This window comes from Mesoplodon bidens, assembly GCF_964165515.1.
Source record: "Mesoplodon bidens genome assembly, chromosome: 15".
Lineage (NCBI taxonomy): Eukaryota > Metazoa > Chordata > Mammalia > Artiodactyla > Ziphiidae > Mesoplodon > Mesoplodon bidens.
In genome coordinates, this window is record NC_138171.1 from 15,742,470 (window position 1) to 15,759,577 (window position 17,108).

The 17,108-nt window shown below is 37.1% G+C and overlaps 1 protein-coding gene across 1 annotated transcript in view; it reads right to left on the bottom strand.

Annotated features, from left to right (window-relative positions):
* Window positions 1-17,108, bottom strand: part of STK4 (serine/threonine kinase 4) — a 98,576-nt gene that overhangs the window by 45,251 nt on the left and 36,217 nt on the right. The gene's annotated exons all lie outside the window — the stretch shown is intronic.

Consider the following 17,108-nt stretch of genomic DNA (forward strand, 5'->3'; position numbering starts at 1 on the left):
AAATATCATCAATAGATGTAGGTTATTAAAATGTTTTACATAACTAAAGCTGAAGAAATGAATGAATCAACTGATAGGGGAAGACACCTCAACTGGCAAGAAATCACATGCATTCAAAAACAGGTGTATTTTTGATCCCTGTATTTAGTGATTCCAGAAGTTAACTGTTTACACCACAATGATTCCTTATATGTGAGGGCGCTTCACCACTGTACTTAGTTTATTGGAGGAAATAGCACTTCTATTGTGACCTACATTTTCTTAATAACACTGTAACTAATTAGAGCACCTCTTCACAGTTTGACTTTATAGACTGATAATAATTTTCAGTAAACAGATCTGCATTACTATCACAATTAGTACCTACAACAGCATGTTTGCAAACACGGCCTCTATAATTCCCTCCAAGTAGCCTTGGTATCCTCGCCCTTTACTAGTGCCCTCCCACAGTGACTCTAGGCCTGGCCGTGTGACTTGCTATGGCCCCTGCAATAGCAAATTTATTGCAAGCAGGGACTTGAAAAGTGCTTGTACATCCTATTACCATATAAATAAACCTAGTGGGCGCGCTAGATGGCAGAATACTATGTGGAGAGAGGCCTTGACCAGGTGGTCTTAGCTGAGGCCTTCAGGAGTCAGCCAGCTCCAGCTGACCACTAGTTGTTTTTTTTTTTAATTTACTTATTTATTTATTTTTGGCTGTTTTGGGTCTTCGTTGCTGTGCACAGGCTTCTCATTGTGGTGGCTTCTCTTGTTGCAGAGCATGGGCTCTAGGCGTGCAGGCTTCAGCAGTTGTGGCATGCAGGCTCAGTACTCGTGGCTTGCGGGCTCTAGAGCGCAGGCTCAGTAGCTGTGGTGCACAGGTTTAGTTGCTCCACTTCCTGGAGCAGGGCTCGAACCCGTGTCCCCTGCGTTGGCAGGCGGATTCCTAACCACTGCGCCACCAAGGAAGTCCCTGACCACTAGGTTTTGAGGTGGTTTGCTACACAGAAAAACTAACTGATACAGTATCTGAGATCTGTCTCAATCTCTCTCCATCACACCCACACACACCAATCTATATCTACAAAAAGAGTTCCAGTCTTTAGGAACTCAGGTTTCAAGTTCAACTAACATTGATTGAATACTTTCTAAGTTTCAGGTTTTCTACCAGATGCTTCCACAGGATGTTGCCATCCACACTTCATGAACACCACGTAAATAAAGTAGGAGGGAGGAGGATCTGTGCTTGTTGGCACTTACCAAGTGCTACACAATATATCATTTCGTTTCATCCTCCCATGTTTTGAGGTATGTACTATTGTTTCCACTTTCTAGATGGGAAATTTGCCTACGGTTATACAAGGATAGGATCTGAACCCTGATCATCAGGCTTTAAGGCTGGCAAGCTGCCTTTCATATTGCAAATTCTCTAAAATCAAAATGAGAATTCTTGACATATCCGAACTGCCATTAGGTTGAGCATAGAAAGACTAGGGGAACGGAATTTTCCCAGTAACCTTATCCCTGGACTCTTCTTTCGGCACTCCTGAGCGAGACCATCAAGCGGTGCTGAAAAGTGTGAGAGAATCATTCCCAGCTGACTAAAGGCAATGCTGTCCCCAGGGCTTCTGCTGGCTGGTGGGCTTTCTGTTTCAATGTGAGCCAGGGTATTTTTTTTTTCAGACATATCCCAGGAAATGAAGACGTTCCACTGAATGATAATACCAGAAACCTGAAGCCGCTGGGAGAATGAACTCAGCAGAAAAGTCGAACTTTGAAAACAGCCATGTCTTGCTCTGATTCTTTTATCTGATGCAGGAATGCATGAATTCCTGTACTATGACTGGCCCATTCTTCTTTGTAAGCAGCATCTGGCAAGCTAAATGGACAATCTGTCAAAGTCCACAAAGGGGCAAATTCATAAGCAACTGTATCTTATATTTATTTTTCTTTGAAAAATGCTATGTGGGACTTCCCTGGTGGTCCAGTGGTTAAGAATCTGGCTTCCAATGCAGGGGACGTGGGTTCAATCCCTGGTTGGGGAACTAAGATCCCACACGCAACAACTGCTGAGCCCGTGCACTCTAGAGCCCGTACGCCACAACTAGAGAGCCTGAATGCCACAACTACTGAGCCCATGTGCCAAACTAGAGAGAAGCCCATGCACTGCAACGAAGATCCCGTGTGCCGCGACTAAGACCTGGCACAGCCAAATAAATAAATAAATAAATAAATTTTAAAGTTCTAAAACTAGATTGTAAACAAATCGGGTATATCCTTACAATGGAATATTATTCAGCCATAAACACTGATGAACCTTGAAAACATTAAACTAAGTGAAAGAGGCCAAATACAAAGACCACATTTTATATGGTTCCATTTATATAAAATGTTCAGAATAGACAAATCCTTAGAGACAGAAAGCATGTGAATGGCTGCCTGGGGATGGAGGAAAGGGTAATGAGAAGTGACTGCTAACAGGTTTGTGGTGTCTTTGGGGGATGATGAAAATGTCTGGAATTTGACAGTGGTTATGATTGCACAACCCTGCTAATATATTTTTAAAAACCACAGAACTGTACCTTAAAATGGTGAATTTTATATGTGAATTATATCTCAATTAAAAATAATAAATTTTTAAAAATTAGACTGTGGTGATGGTTGCATAACTCCGTAAATATACTAAAAACCACTGAATTGTATGCTTTAAATGAGTGAATTATATATCAATAAATTTTTTTTAAAAAACAGAAAGATCCCTTTTCTCTACTCTTTACTTTTATTTCTGGATTCACATGAACTATAACACAATGCCAAGGTAGTCATAATTGGCCAGGAGCTTGACCAAAGATGGAGGCCCATCTTTTCCTTTGGAATGACCAACTACTAGACATTAAACTTTATGCCCTTCCATTTTAAATATTCATTTTCAAGACAGTCACCAAGTGAACCACAATGGTCAACCTACTCTTTCCTTAATTTCTACAGTTTTCTACCTGTTCAAAGTAGAGAACTCGGAAAAGCCTACATTTTCTTCTCTGTTTCAAGCATGAATACTTGCAAGAAAACAACTCAAATAATCTCTCACATGTTTTCTTCTGGCTTGGAATAATATGCCTTATCATAGGGTTGTTTGCTTTGTTTTTTAATCTAACATTTATTATGTGTGTGGTTTTTGGTTTTGGTTTTGTGACTGGGCGTCTAAGTGCTTTACATGTATTAATTCATTTAATTACACAAGTTACTATCCAAGTTTCTGTATGTGGCCATAAATATTCCTTTGAATGTTCTTTGAAACCACTAAGAATTGCCAGAACTATAAGTTATAAGGTTCCCCAGAGTCTAACTTTTGAATAACTCTTCCAGGAACCAGTTTTGGTAACTGCCTCTGTGTAAATTGACTTGACTTCTGGGCAATGAAGCTCTGGATCTTTAAGTCTAGTGTGCTACCATGTGTATTCGAAGAGATCTAAATCCAGATTTCAAGGGGTTTCTAACTAGAGCAATAGAGGCAGCACATCTAAAAAGATACATACAAAAGGTTCACCGGTGAGAACGATCCATACCTTGGTTATTGCAACAATTTCCTAATTGGTCTCACTGTTTCCAGTCTTTTCAAACTCCGTATCACCCAACTGACTGTCCTAAAAAACCACTTTGTTATATCACTTTTCTGATCAAAATGTCTTTATATTACCCTATTACCAACAAAGTCAAGTTCAAACTTCTTACTTTGGCATTCAAGGTCCTCCAATATCTGGTCAACACCCACTTCAGCCAAACTGAATGTTCAACATATATCCCCTCCTTTCTGACTCTGTACCTGCCTGGAATATTGTCCCCAGCCTTTCTGTATATCTAAGTTCTCACAAATCCTTCAACATTTTCCTGAACCACTTACCCAGCATTTGTCTTATTATTATATTACTACCTTTATATGTAGAGGCCCTATCTCCTCAACTAAGTTGTATCAACATCAAACACCACTATCTGAGGCACCCAGAGTAATGTTCCAGGCATGTAAGGAATTAGAAAGAACGGTAATAGTACAGTAGGCACTCCATACATATTAGATAATGACAAATGTTATCTTCCCCTTTTAACCTACAAACTCCTGGTCAGCAGTAAACATGTCATTTGGTTTTTGTACACTACACAGTAACGACACATAGTGACTACCTAATAAATACTCTTTGGTGGGTATTAAATATTTATTTTTAACAAATACTGGTTCCAAGCTGATATTTTTTTAGAGCATAAACACTTAAGAGAATCATCTACTTTTTCTTTGGGACTCATTTAAATTCATCAAAATGTATCTCCATTTTCTTGCTGAGCAAGAGTAAGCAGGTCAGAACAGCTTAGAGCACCAGAAAAATATATTCCCCTAACTGATCAAAACTGATTTACCTGCTTCTTAGGCATAAGAGCCAAAGTATATCTTTTGGGCTTTTTCCTTTATTCTTCATTACTACCATGCTACTGCTCTCTTTTGGAAAATAGATTTCCCCCATGGCTATTCTTGGCTCTCCTTTTACCAATTTAACTCTAATGGAGCAGCACCTTATCTTCCTCAAAATACAGGCCTTGAGCCTTTCAGCCATGTCACACTGAGATCTGGTACTTTCATATCCTAACATGTGGTCTGGCAGGTGGTTTGAATGAATTTTCAGGCACCACGTGTCTGTGCTTTTTGGCTTATCCCAAAAGAATCAAGAATGTTAACGGTTTCCAAAGATAAAAGTGAGCCCAGCATCTGGACATAATTAGAAAAACTGCACAAACAATTAGGATTTAGCCTCCACTCTGGCAGGATGACCTTGAATTATCTGTGCAACTGTGAGAAAAGTCTGAGGACCAAGATCTCTGCTCTTCTGCTGTAAATCCCACCCTAGAGGGAGATTCTGATAAATGCACAGTGAACCCCACTGATTATCTTTCAGGGATGGAAAAAAAAAAAAACCCAGTCAGTAATAAATTTCACAGTGTTAAGATAACAGTTTGAAACTTCACAAAGGAAGGCTCACGTAGATTCAAAGTCTAGCCTTCTTTATAATCTACCATCTTATATTTTGAGCTACTGCTTAACAGATTCTCAAAACATGTTATCCTGTTACCAAGGAATTTGAATCAATCTCTCTCTCTCTCTCCTCAGCACATTTTAAAAACATTACTGAAACTGACAAGTGACCTTCCTTTAGATCAACCATCTTCATGCCAGTGCTTAGACACAGAAGCGGCACTTACAAAACACCATTAATACCAAGGGTACAAACTAAAAAAAAGTAAAACACATGACTAGCAAGAGAAAAGGAGTTAGGATGTAGAAAAGTAGCTCAGGTTGAAGGAATTTTTAGGTCCAATGAAAAAAACCACTGTCATACACTAAAAGACCCATTACTTACTATATACTTACTATACTACTTACCATTTTTAAGCATTTCTATGCTAAGCGTTTTCCATATCTATCTCCTATCATCTTAACAACCTGACAAAATAGGAACTTTTATGCTTCACTTTTTCAGGATAGGAAACTGAGGCTCAAAAAAGGAAGCGGCTTGTCAAAGCTGACGAAGTTTATAAAATTCTGAGCCAAGTTTCAAATCAAAGACTCTGATTCCAAAAATTAATGTTCTTTCCGCTACTCCTTTTTCTTTCTCCTACCCTTATTGAGAGATATGTTTCTAAGCAAACTACATTTTAAGTTTTAGCTTTGGTACACATAAGCACACTAATGCTATGTGAAATTCTCATATGATGTTGATGGTGAGTGGCAAAGACACATGGACACTTAATATTCTCTGACGATAGTTTTAAACATCCTGAGGGGACCTGAAATCAGACAGTAAGGCTATTGTAGTAAAAGAAGCATTAAAATACCTGTAGTACTTTATGTCCTAGTAACTGTCCTTGCAAATGTTATAATCTGAGTCAGAGAGAATGAGACAGAGAACGCACAAGGGAGTCACTGTTACAACAATCCCCTTCAAAAAACTGCAGGTGGGAAGAAGACAGGCTGTGAGTCAAGAATTTCCATCTTACACAGCTCTGAAATTAGCATCTGACCAATGGTGTTGAAGAAAAATCATTTTAACAAGATCCTGGACTTTGGTTTTAACATGAGGAAACTCACAGCAACAACAGGTGCCCTCGTGAGACCTAGGGCTTTCTGGGAAACTCTAAGTACGTAACGTTTTTACCACATAATACTATCACAACAGTTTACCCAAAACATGGTGCTGAGTTGATCTAACTTCATTATGCCACGATGCTTTAGGACTCTATTTCAAAGAGATTCATTAGAATACAATTAGAAATTTAAGTTTGAAATAGAAATCATCCACTCACTCCCTTTAGTTCACTGAGTCTAATTTAAAATTCTTGAGTCAGTGGAAACAATCTTTCAACTCAGTGGTCCAAGTTCTGCATCCCCGGTGGCCTAATAAGCCTGGAGATAAGGAGGGGGAACCGGCTGCCATGTATCTCTTGGGAAGGCAGTGAGGACAAGAAAACCATATCGTAGCCAATGAGTCTTGGAAGGGAAAACTGTTGCCTGTCAAATCTTTAGCAGATGAGGTATATATTTTAAGTGACCATCCTTTGGCTTGTCATTTCCTGATTTGGGGCAAAAGTATTTAACTGCTAAACTACAAATTTATGCAATTCGGGATCAGTTGCTCCAGGATTTTTTTGTTATCTCTGCCTCTGAAAAAGGAACTTTTTTTGTTGTTTTCAAAGACAAAACATATTTTGATATTTAAAGTATTATTGAAGTATAATAATGTAGTTTATTTGACAACAAATTTTTAATATGTTTTGAAAGCTTGGATTCTTTCTCTACTTATAATATAGAAGTTCTCATTTTTGCTCCTAAATATCTTATTTGATAACGATCAACTAAAACAGGAGAAATTCTCTCCCTTTCAAAAAAAAATGTTCGCTTGATAATGAAATGGTGAAACAATTTTTCTGTATATTAAGACACACCAAAAAAACCCCACATATAATTTAATATAAAATACACGGATGGCAATATGTACAAAATTTCATTATTTTCATAGTACTACTAATAATATTCAGTGTCCAACATATTACTTTGAATGACATTATTAATAATTAATATAACTGAATCAGCTTGCTGTATACTTGAAACACATTATAAAATACCTAGACCTCAATGTAAAAAATGGACACAATATAATTTTTTTTCAATAAAAGGATTGTTAATTTAAAAAATTAACATTTTCCTAAACCTGTGTGATATGCTTGGTTTTCTAAAGCACAAATTTCTGTCAATGTTAATGACATGTAATAGCTGAATCAGTAAAAACGAACAACCTCAAGATACTATTTTATTAGGAAACTCTTAAGTAAAACTCTTTCAAATTTATGAACTATCCCAAGTTAGCCTTTTGAGGTTTATTTCTAAAAACTGAAAATCATTAATTAAAAATCATGTAATGTTTTATATTGACATATCAGATATACAAAACCTTCCAATGTTACAAAGACTATCCAGATAACCTTCACCCAGATTCCTCAAATGTTAACATTTTATTACATTTGCATTATCATACTTCAGTCAATCAATCTACCTAGCTATAAAACCTTGTCTGTTTATTATCGCAGCTATGAGTCTTGATAATCCAAACACCAACATCACAAATGCCTTAGGTTTGAAGATCCTAGAAATAGGTGTCAAAAGGCAAGAAAGGCAGGCTTTTCACAATATTTAACAAGAAGCCCTGTACCACAGTAGCAATGAGGACTAGAAGTCAAAGGTTTGTCATCTAGGGTGACTTTAGACAAGACACTGAACTTTTAACTTGAACTTCCTCATTCTGTATGGCAGGAAGCTCATAACTAGTGGACCCATATCTCAGGGAAGGTGTGAAAGTCAAATATAAAAGGAACAATTCCCAGGAAGAGTTAACAATTCTAAATCTATATGCATCAGACAACGCAACCTCAAAATATAAAAGTCCTCCCCCCCCAAAATATAAATCTCAAAATTAACAAAAATTGACAAATCACAATCACAGAGTAACAATTTTAACATATCTCCCTCAGAAACCAAAGGATCAAGTATCAAAAATTAGTGGGGAATAGCTATATTTGAAGACAATTAACAAGCTAAATCTACTGTATATATATATATATAGATTCCTACAAACAATTAGAAAACACACATTCTTTCTAAGGCACACAAACAACACTTAACAAAAATTACTGACATATTAGGCCACAAATATCACAAGAAAACATCAGAAAACTGGTATCGGGGACTTCCCTGGCGGTCCAGTGGTTAAGACTTCACCTTCCAATGCAGGGGGTGAGGGTTTGATCCCTGGTTGGGGAGCTAAGATCCCACATGCCTGGCAGCCAAAAAACCAAAACATAAAACAGAAGCAATATTGTAACAAATTCAATAAAGACTTTTTAAATGGTCCACATCAAAAACTCTTAAAAAAAAAACTGGTATCACACAGACTGTGTTCTTTAGCCACAATTCTCTGAAATTGAAAATTAAAAATAAGCAGTTAAAAAAATTCATACAATTTGGTTTTTAAAAGCACTTCTGAATAATTCATGGGTTAAAAAAGAAATATGTAATAAGCACAAAGCATCACAAGCTGGGAAAAAGTATTTACAATGTGCCACATATGAAACTTATGGTATGCAGCGAAAACTGAACTTAGAGAAACAATTACAATGTTACCTGAATACATTAGTAAGCAAGAAAATTAAACAGCTAAGTGTTCAACTCAAAAATCAAAGAATAAAATTTAACAACAATTTTGATTAGAAAAGAAATCTCTTAAACTAAAAATAGACCTGATAATGGGTACCTACACCAAACCTACTACAAAATCAAACTTGATGGTAAATTATTAGAAGAATTTTCTTTAAGATAAGGAATAAGACAAAAATGCCCACTACCACCTCTATTATTGCAAGTCTTAGTAAGATAGAAAAATATAAAGATCAAAAGGAAAAACTAATTCACAATTAGACTGTCTTCATAAAAAACTCCAGAAAACCTATTAGAACAAAAAATATCCATAAAAATTAATTTAACAAAAGATCTAAAACATCTTTATAGATATAATTATAAAGTTATCTACAAAAAGAAGATATAAGCCAAACAGATGGAAAGATAAACCATGTTCATGAATAGAAAGAATTAACATCATAAAGATGGCAATTCTGCCTAATTAATCTGTGTATTCAATGCAATTCAGTCAAAACTCCAGTGGTATTTTACAAAATTTGATACACCAATGCTAAAATTTATAAATTTATTTATTTTTATTTATTTTTGGCTGCATTGGGTCTTCGTTGCTGCAGGCGGGCTTTCCCTAGTTTCAGTGAGTGGGGGCTACTCTTGGTTGCAGTGCACTGGCTTCTCATTGCAGTGGCTTCTCTTGTTGTGGAGCACGGGCTCTAGGCACACGGGCTTCAGTAGTTGTGGCACACGGGTTCAGTAGTTGTGGCTTGCGGGCTCTAGAGCACAGGCTCAGTAGTTGTGGCACACAGGCTTAGTTGCTCCGCGGCATGTGGGATCTTCCCAGACCAGGGCTCGAACCCGTGTCCCCTGCATTGGCAGGCGGATTCTTAACCACTGAGCCACCAGGGAAGCCCCCGATGCTAAAATTTACATGGAAGAATAATGATATAAATTTCAAGAGTAATCTGTATTGAAAGAAAAATAAAAAGGGGAAGGGGAATTTATTTTTGATAGATGGTCAAGGAAGGCCTGAGAAGGTAACAGGACCAAAGATCTGAATGGAGGGAGAAAGCAACTCTTTCAGATGGAAGGAATAAAATTAGATGACTATAGTTCATACTGTAAACTAAAAAAAAATTCCTGATATATTAAATAAAGTCCTAAATGTGAACAGTAAAACTTTATAACCTTTCAAAAAAAAAATAGGAGACTGTTTCTAAGACATTTGGGTAGGAAAGAATTTCTTTTTTTAATTGAAATATTGTCAACATACAATATTATGTTAGCTTCAGGTGTATTACATAATGATTTGACATTTGCATACATTATGAATAAGTCTAGTAAATATCTATCACCATACAAAGTTATTACAATACTATTAAGAATTTCTTGGTTACCAAAGGGAAAAGGTAGGGAGGAGGGATAAATTAGGAGTTTGGGATTAACATATACACACTACTATACATAAAATAATCAACAAGGACCTACTGTATAGCACAGGAAACTCTACTCAATATTCTGTAATAATCTATACGGGAAAAGAATCTGTAAAAGAATAGACATATGTATATGTATAATTGAATCACTTTGCCGTACACCTGAAACTAACACAACATTGTAAGTCAACTATACTCCAATATAAAACAAAAAATTTTTATATATATTATTAAGAATTCTTAAAGAAGGCACAAAAAACATACGGTATAAGAAAATTCAGACGAATGTGACTTCATGAAAACAAAAGTTGCTTTCTAAGAAAATATCCTGAAAAATTAAAAGCCCAAGTCACAAGCTGGGAGAAAATATTTACAATGCACATAACTAATAAAAAATTAGTATCCAACATATAAAGAACCACTGCAAACCAATAACAAAAAAAGAAAGAAAAAGAAAAGGAAAAGGGCAAAGGCTACTTGCAAAGTAAGCATCAGACTTGTATAGTCAACATGGAAATAAATTAAATGAAAACTAAAGAGGCTACACAAGAAAAGCTATAAACTGTCATCGTTAATGTTTATTTTGATACATAAAATAACTTTTCCCAAGTCAGTTCTGCACAATAATTTTAAGTTTTATTTTTTTTAATGTATTCAATTACTTTGTTAGGGCCATTTTAGCTGATGATAGGTTCGAAACTATATGCGTGGTACCACGCTGCAGAAAGAAAACATCAGCTCTGGTTAAGGTCTACTGAAAAATCTGGGAAGAGAAAGTAAAAGTTTAAACTATTTTGAGATGTTCTAACCGACTTCAGTCTTATTTGAACTTTGCCAAGTATGAGGTATCCAATCTACCTAAAATAAAGACATTGCCCTAGTGTTGCTGTGGTTACTTAAAATAGATGTTAAAATATAAATAAATAACAGTCTTGATCTAGAATGAAGCCTTCCATAGAAAGGGGATTTGTGGACACAAGTGGGAACACCATTTAAACTCATAACCTATTACAGAGCTCCCTCTGCCGGCCCAGAAAAAGTACAAGGACCCTGACACTGACACAGAACCTCTCCAGTCACTGAGGAATGTGCCCTTCGAATAGCGAGGGCAAAGTTCTTCTACAGTCCTTATGCAAAAAACCCCAGTGACACAGACAAACAGTAGAAGCCTTCCAAAATCCCCAAACTGATATTTTATCCAGACACGGGTTTTCAAAGTAGTGTGGACAATGGTTTACCTCTATGTTTCTGACAGGTGTTCTTGGGGTCTCTCATAAAGCAATCAAACCACACCCCACTCTAACCCTCCCTCCAACTGCAATCTGATTCTTTATGGTAGATTCAGATATACACAACCAAAACATACTCCCTCAGATGTAACAGAATCATCAGAGGCAGGTTTCCCTTTGAAAACCTTGTGCCCTTTGTGTCTGGAAATCCTGGGCAGACACAGAGCGAGGCTAGGTACTCAAACAACCAGCAAGGGACACTGCAAGCTGAGACTTGCCATCAGATGCCCTTGTAACATGAGCCTTGGTCCTGTCCCTTAACAACTTAATAAAGGGGCTCTGCTGAGGAGCAGGATAATATAATGGTTAAGAGCATGAGCTTTGAAATCAAACGTATTTGGCTTCAGGTCTTGGCTCTTCTGTTACTCACTACGTAATCACGAGCAAGTTACTTAGTCTCTTTGCAATTCAGTTTCTGCTTCTGTAAAAAGCCGGGGGTGGGCTGTGAAAACACCACACATCACGGTTGTAATGATTAAAATATATGAAATGCTTATAAAGGATTAAGCACTGCACCTGGTAGATATTAAGTGCCTAATCATTAATGATTATTATTAACAGGTATAATGTCTATCCTCTTGGGTATAATAAATAATTTATATATAAAAAACAATTGTTTGACATGTACACACTGCTATATTTAAAATGGATAACCAACAAGGACCTACTGTATAGCACACGGAACTCTGCTCAATAATGTGTAACAACCTAAATGGGAAGAGAATTCGAAAAAGAATAGATACATATATACGTTAAAAAAAAAAAGGAAAAAAACAACTGTTTCTTAAAAAGAAAAAAAAAAGATATCTTTGGAATCCCCTCAAAAGCCAGCACCAGTCTTACCATGAATTTTCATGGGTTTTATATTATGGATCTAATGCCCATTAACATAAGGGTAGGCTTCCAGAACAAATCAGAAGTTCAGTAGAATGAAAAGACCATAGACTGTGGAGTTCTTTGAATTCCAGCTCCCGCGTTTACTAGCCATGTGACCATAGCAAATGTTAGCCACTGAAAAAATCGCAATGTCTGGGTCAAACAGCTGATTAGACATGGCTCAAAAAGGAATTATAGAATTAGAAGATGAATCCAGGGCTAACACCCAGAAAGTGGCACAGAGAGATTTTAAAAAATGGAAAATATAGGGCTTCCCTGGTGGCGCAGTGGTTGAGAGTCCGCCTGCCGATGCAGGGGACACGGGTTCGTGCCCCTATCCCGGAAGATCCCACATGCCGCGGAGCGGCTGGGCCCGCGAGCCATGGCCGCGGAGCCTGTGTGTCCGGAGCCTGTGCTCCGCAACGGGAGAGGCCACAGCAGTGAGAGGCCCGCGTACAGCAAAAAAAAAAAAAAAGGAAAATATAAAGGAGAAATTGCTGTAAAGGGAAGAAACTAAGGATACTGATAGCTGCTATTAATCCTTGTGGAAGGTAAACTGGTACAAACCTTCTGGAGGACAATATGGCAATACCTGCACATTAAATTGTTCAAACACTTCTGGAAATTTTTCCTAGGAAACATTAAAAGGAAGGCAAAATTTATATGTAGGATGTTCCCTGCAGAGTTATTTGTACTAGTGAAAAACTGGAAACAACCAAAATGCCCAGCAATGGGTAAATGACCAAAAAACACTGTTAAGTGTGATAAATATAAAAAGGACTATGGGGCCTCCCTGGTGGCGCAGTGGTTGAGAGTCCGCCTGCCGATGCAGGGGATACAGGTTCGTGCCCCGGTCCGGGAGGATCCCATATGCTGTGGAGCGGCTGGGCCCGTGAGCCATGGCCGCTGAGCCTGCGCATCCGGAGCCTGTGCTCCGCAACGGGAGAGGCCACAACAGTGAGAGGCCCGCGTACCGCAAAAAAAAAAAAAAAAGGACTATGCAACAACATGAAAAATATATATGCTTATTCAGTAGAAATTAATCAGAAATTAGAATATCTAAGCAAATTATTACCATATAGGAACTATACAGGCATATGGTCAAGAACAGGAGTTCTTTGCTGGAGTGAGAGGACTTAGGGGTGAACTACTTTCTTTTGTAATAGTGCATTAACACTGTTGTAATACTGTTGGTATAAATAATTTTTAATACAGTAAATGAGAAAAGAGGCATTTGAAATATCTAATTTTTCTAAGGTACTAGGTGAAACCCTATTTATTTTCACAAAACTGTAGAAACTTCAGTTCTATATTAGTCATAAGTTATATAATTTTTAAAACAATTAGAGCTACAAGGGACAAGGAAAATAAAGAAGATTAATAACTCTTTATTTTTATTGATTAAGGCACTGAGGCCCGTACAAGGAAAGAGAATTGTCCAATGTAACACAGATAGTTATTATCTAAGCCAAGCTTGGTCAGATAGTCTCCTTTAAATGTTTAGAAATCAATATGAAGAAGTAGTCTAATGTCTGAGATCTGCTTTAAATTAATTCAGTTTGTTATTCTCTTTGGCGGAGAGCTGAAATATGATGGGCAGTGAGTTATTTCTGAAACTGGTTATATGTCCATAGGGGTCATGATATTATTCTGTGTAACTGTATATATTTTCATTTTCCATAATGAAAAGTTTCAATAGCTCCTAAAATAATGAGTAAAGATCTCAGAATTAAGTGGCAAATCTATCTAACTTGTGACTCAAAACTGAATTACAAGACCTGAAACAAATTTTGAACTAAGTTTATTTAACATCACTTAGCTGTGACTGTTGAGGTTTTTAAATGGGTTTTTCCCTCATGACTATAATAAAAGATGCATGTTTCTCATTAGACATGCTGAAACTATCCAAGCTCAGAAACTGAACAAACAACCCACTGAATTAATGAGCACTTAAAATATGAAAACTAGGGCCTCCCTGGTGGCGCAGTGGTTGAGAGTCCGCCTGCCGATGCAGGGAATACGGGTTCGTGCCCCAGTCTGGGAGGATCCCATGTGCCGCGGAGCGGCTGGGCCCGTGAGCCATGGCCACTGGGCCTGAGCGTCCGGAGCCTGTGCTCCGCAACGGGAGAGGCCACAACAGTGAGAGGCCCGCATACTGAAAAAAAAAAAAAAAAAAAAATGAAAACTACATGTGGAACAAAATTAATTCTTTAAATTTAAAAAGGTGGATTTTCCATAACACGTACATGCACAACACATGTTAATGGGTCAGCCTAGTTATATTACACAGGGATTATAATCATCTGCATAATTAAAGCCCTTAAAACAAGGAGAAGATATAGCATTCTGAGTCAACAAAAAGAAGTTAGCAGCTCACTGCTGCAAAAAAAAACCTTCCTAACAAATCACACGGGATAGCTACTTAAAAGAGCAAAAGAAAAAATAAATTTAGTACATATCATTCACTCGATAATTTACGTAACACCAAATCTTGAGTCCAGGGGATGAAACATACTGTAAGAACACATTTTCGATAAGAATTTAAAGAGAGACTAGCAGGGAGTGACAATGTTTTAATAAACTCTTTGTAAATATCCATTTTTAAGGCCATAAAAAACAGTGCAAGGAGGAAGAAGGGAGAAAAAAAGGATTCTTAAGGCAATGCAGAATTCAAAGTCCTAATTTACAGGATACACTATGATATCGGCAGTATTTTTGGTGGGATTTTTTCTCTGATAATAACTCTAGAAAATAATTTGGAAAATAAATAAAATTTAAAATACCTATAATCCCATTATCTACTTTTAATATTTGGTTTATTTTTCCCTGGCCTTTTGATTGGTTTTTTCAGTCCTTTTTCTATGCACATATTAACATGTTAATTTATCTTTTTACTTTTGTAAAGCTAGAATATAATTTCTCTATATCTTCAATTATTTTCTTGGGCCAAATTCCTAGAAGTGGAATTTACTGAATGAAAGGTTTGAATTTTTAAAATTCTTGATATGCACTACATTCTGGAAAAGTTAGATCAATTTACACATCCATCAGCAGTATTACTACTCTTTCACCATTTGTATAATTCTGACCTGAAGCCAAACACAGATGATGAGCCTTGGCCCCAAAATAGAAAAAAGAAAACAAGAAAAACTTTTCCCTTCAAAAACAAAGGGTTGATTATAAATACACAGACCTGGAAGGTGAAAATTCAAGAGGGCTGCCTGAGATCTAAAGCCCTGGAACGGTGTGTTCTAGCTGCAATAAAACCAGCTGCAGTTGCCCTGAACTCACTGCCACTTGGACTTTGTGGACACGGCTCCCTCTGCTGGAACATCTCCACCCACCCTACTCACTGCCAACCTTCCTGCCTTTTTCCTCCAGGAATTTGTCAGTAATCCCAGCCTAAATTAAATAGTCTTCCACTCTGCTTCACCAACACCCTCAGATTACCTCTGTTTTAAAGCCCATTTCATATGCTGAAGTGTAATTAAATGGTCTGTCCCACAGACTAGACAGTGACTTCCTTCAGGGCAAGGACTGTTTCTTCATTCCCTGCAGTATCCTCAGCATCTAGCAAAGTACCTGGGATACTGAAGAGAGATTTATTGAATGAATTAATCAATCACAAAGCAGTAGTACGTCTAAAGCAGTGGTTAAAGAACTTTTTCTGTCTGTAAACGATCAGACAGTAAACATTTCAGGCTTTGGGGGCCACATGGTCTCAGTCACAACTGCTCAGCTCTGCCTTTGTAGTGCAAAAGCAGTCATAGACAATAGCAAATGAATGGACATGGCTGTGTTCCAATAAAACTTTATTGCTAAAACCAGGTGTCAGGCCAGATTTGGCCTGTGGACCATAGTTTGCCAATCAGTCCCTGGTTTCGAGGAAGAAACTCTAAATTTTAAAAAAGGAAGGAAAATATTACTTATATGTGGAATCTAAAAAAATGGTACAAATGAACTTATTTACCAAACAGAAATAGTCACAGATATAGAAAACAAACTTATGGTTACCAAGGGGGAAAGGAGGGGGGAGGGATAAATTGGGAGATTGGGATTGACATATACACACTGCTGTATATAAAATAGATAACTAATAAGGATCTACTGTATAGCCCAGGGAACTCTTCTCAATACTCTGTAATGACCTATATGGGAAAAGAATCTAAAAAAGCATGGTTATATGTATAGGTGTAACTGATTCAAAGCAGAAATTAACACAACATTGTAAATCAACTATATGCCAATAAAAATTAATTAAAAATAAACTAAAAGAAAAAAGGAAAGAAAAAAAAAGATGATGAAAAGATCATAGAGACATAATGCTTTAAACCTACGCAAAGCTCAGACTAAATTGTACATTTAGAACTCAATTATTATTACCATTTTGTACTCCCAAATTCCTTTTCTCCATGACTTGGTCTGTAATGCACAGAGTAAAGGGAAAGGAAACAACTGAAGGGAGAGGAGAGGATGGCCCTCTTCAACGGGAACTGAGCACCGGTGTTAGGCCTCAGTCATAGGCCAAGTAAAAATCATCAGCAGTATAAGAAAAGCAGCAGAGGTAGGTTTACACTAGAAGGAACTGGATGGGACTCTTCAACTTGTACATTCATCCTTAACAGATTGACTGAGAATTGGTAAGTCTGGTTTAGACACACAGAGTACCGTGAAAACAGACTGAAGATAATATGTATGATAAATAGCTCAGAATTTCACTACACTTTGAATTATGCATCAAAACAACGTGTGTGCTATGTAGAAGTAAAATGTATAATAATGAAAGCACAAAGGAGA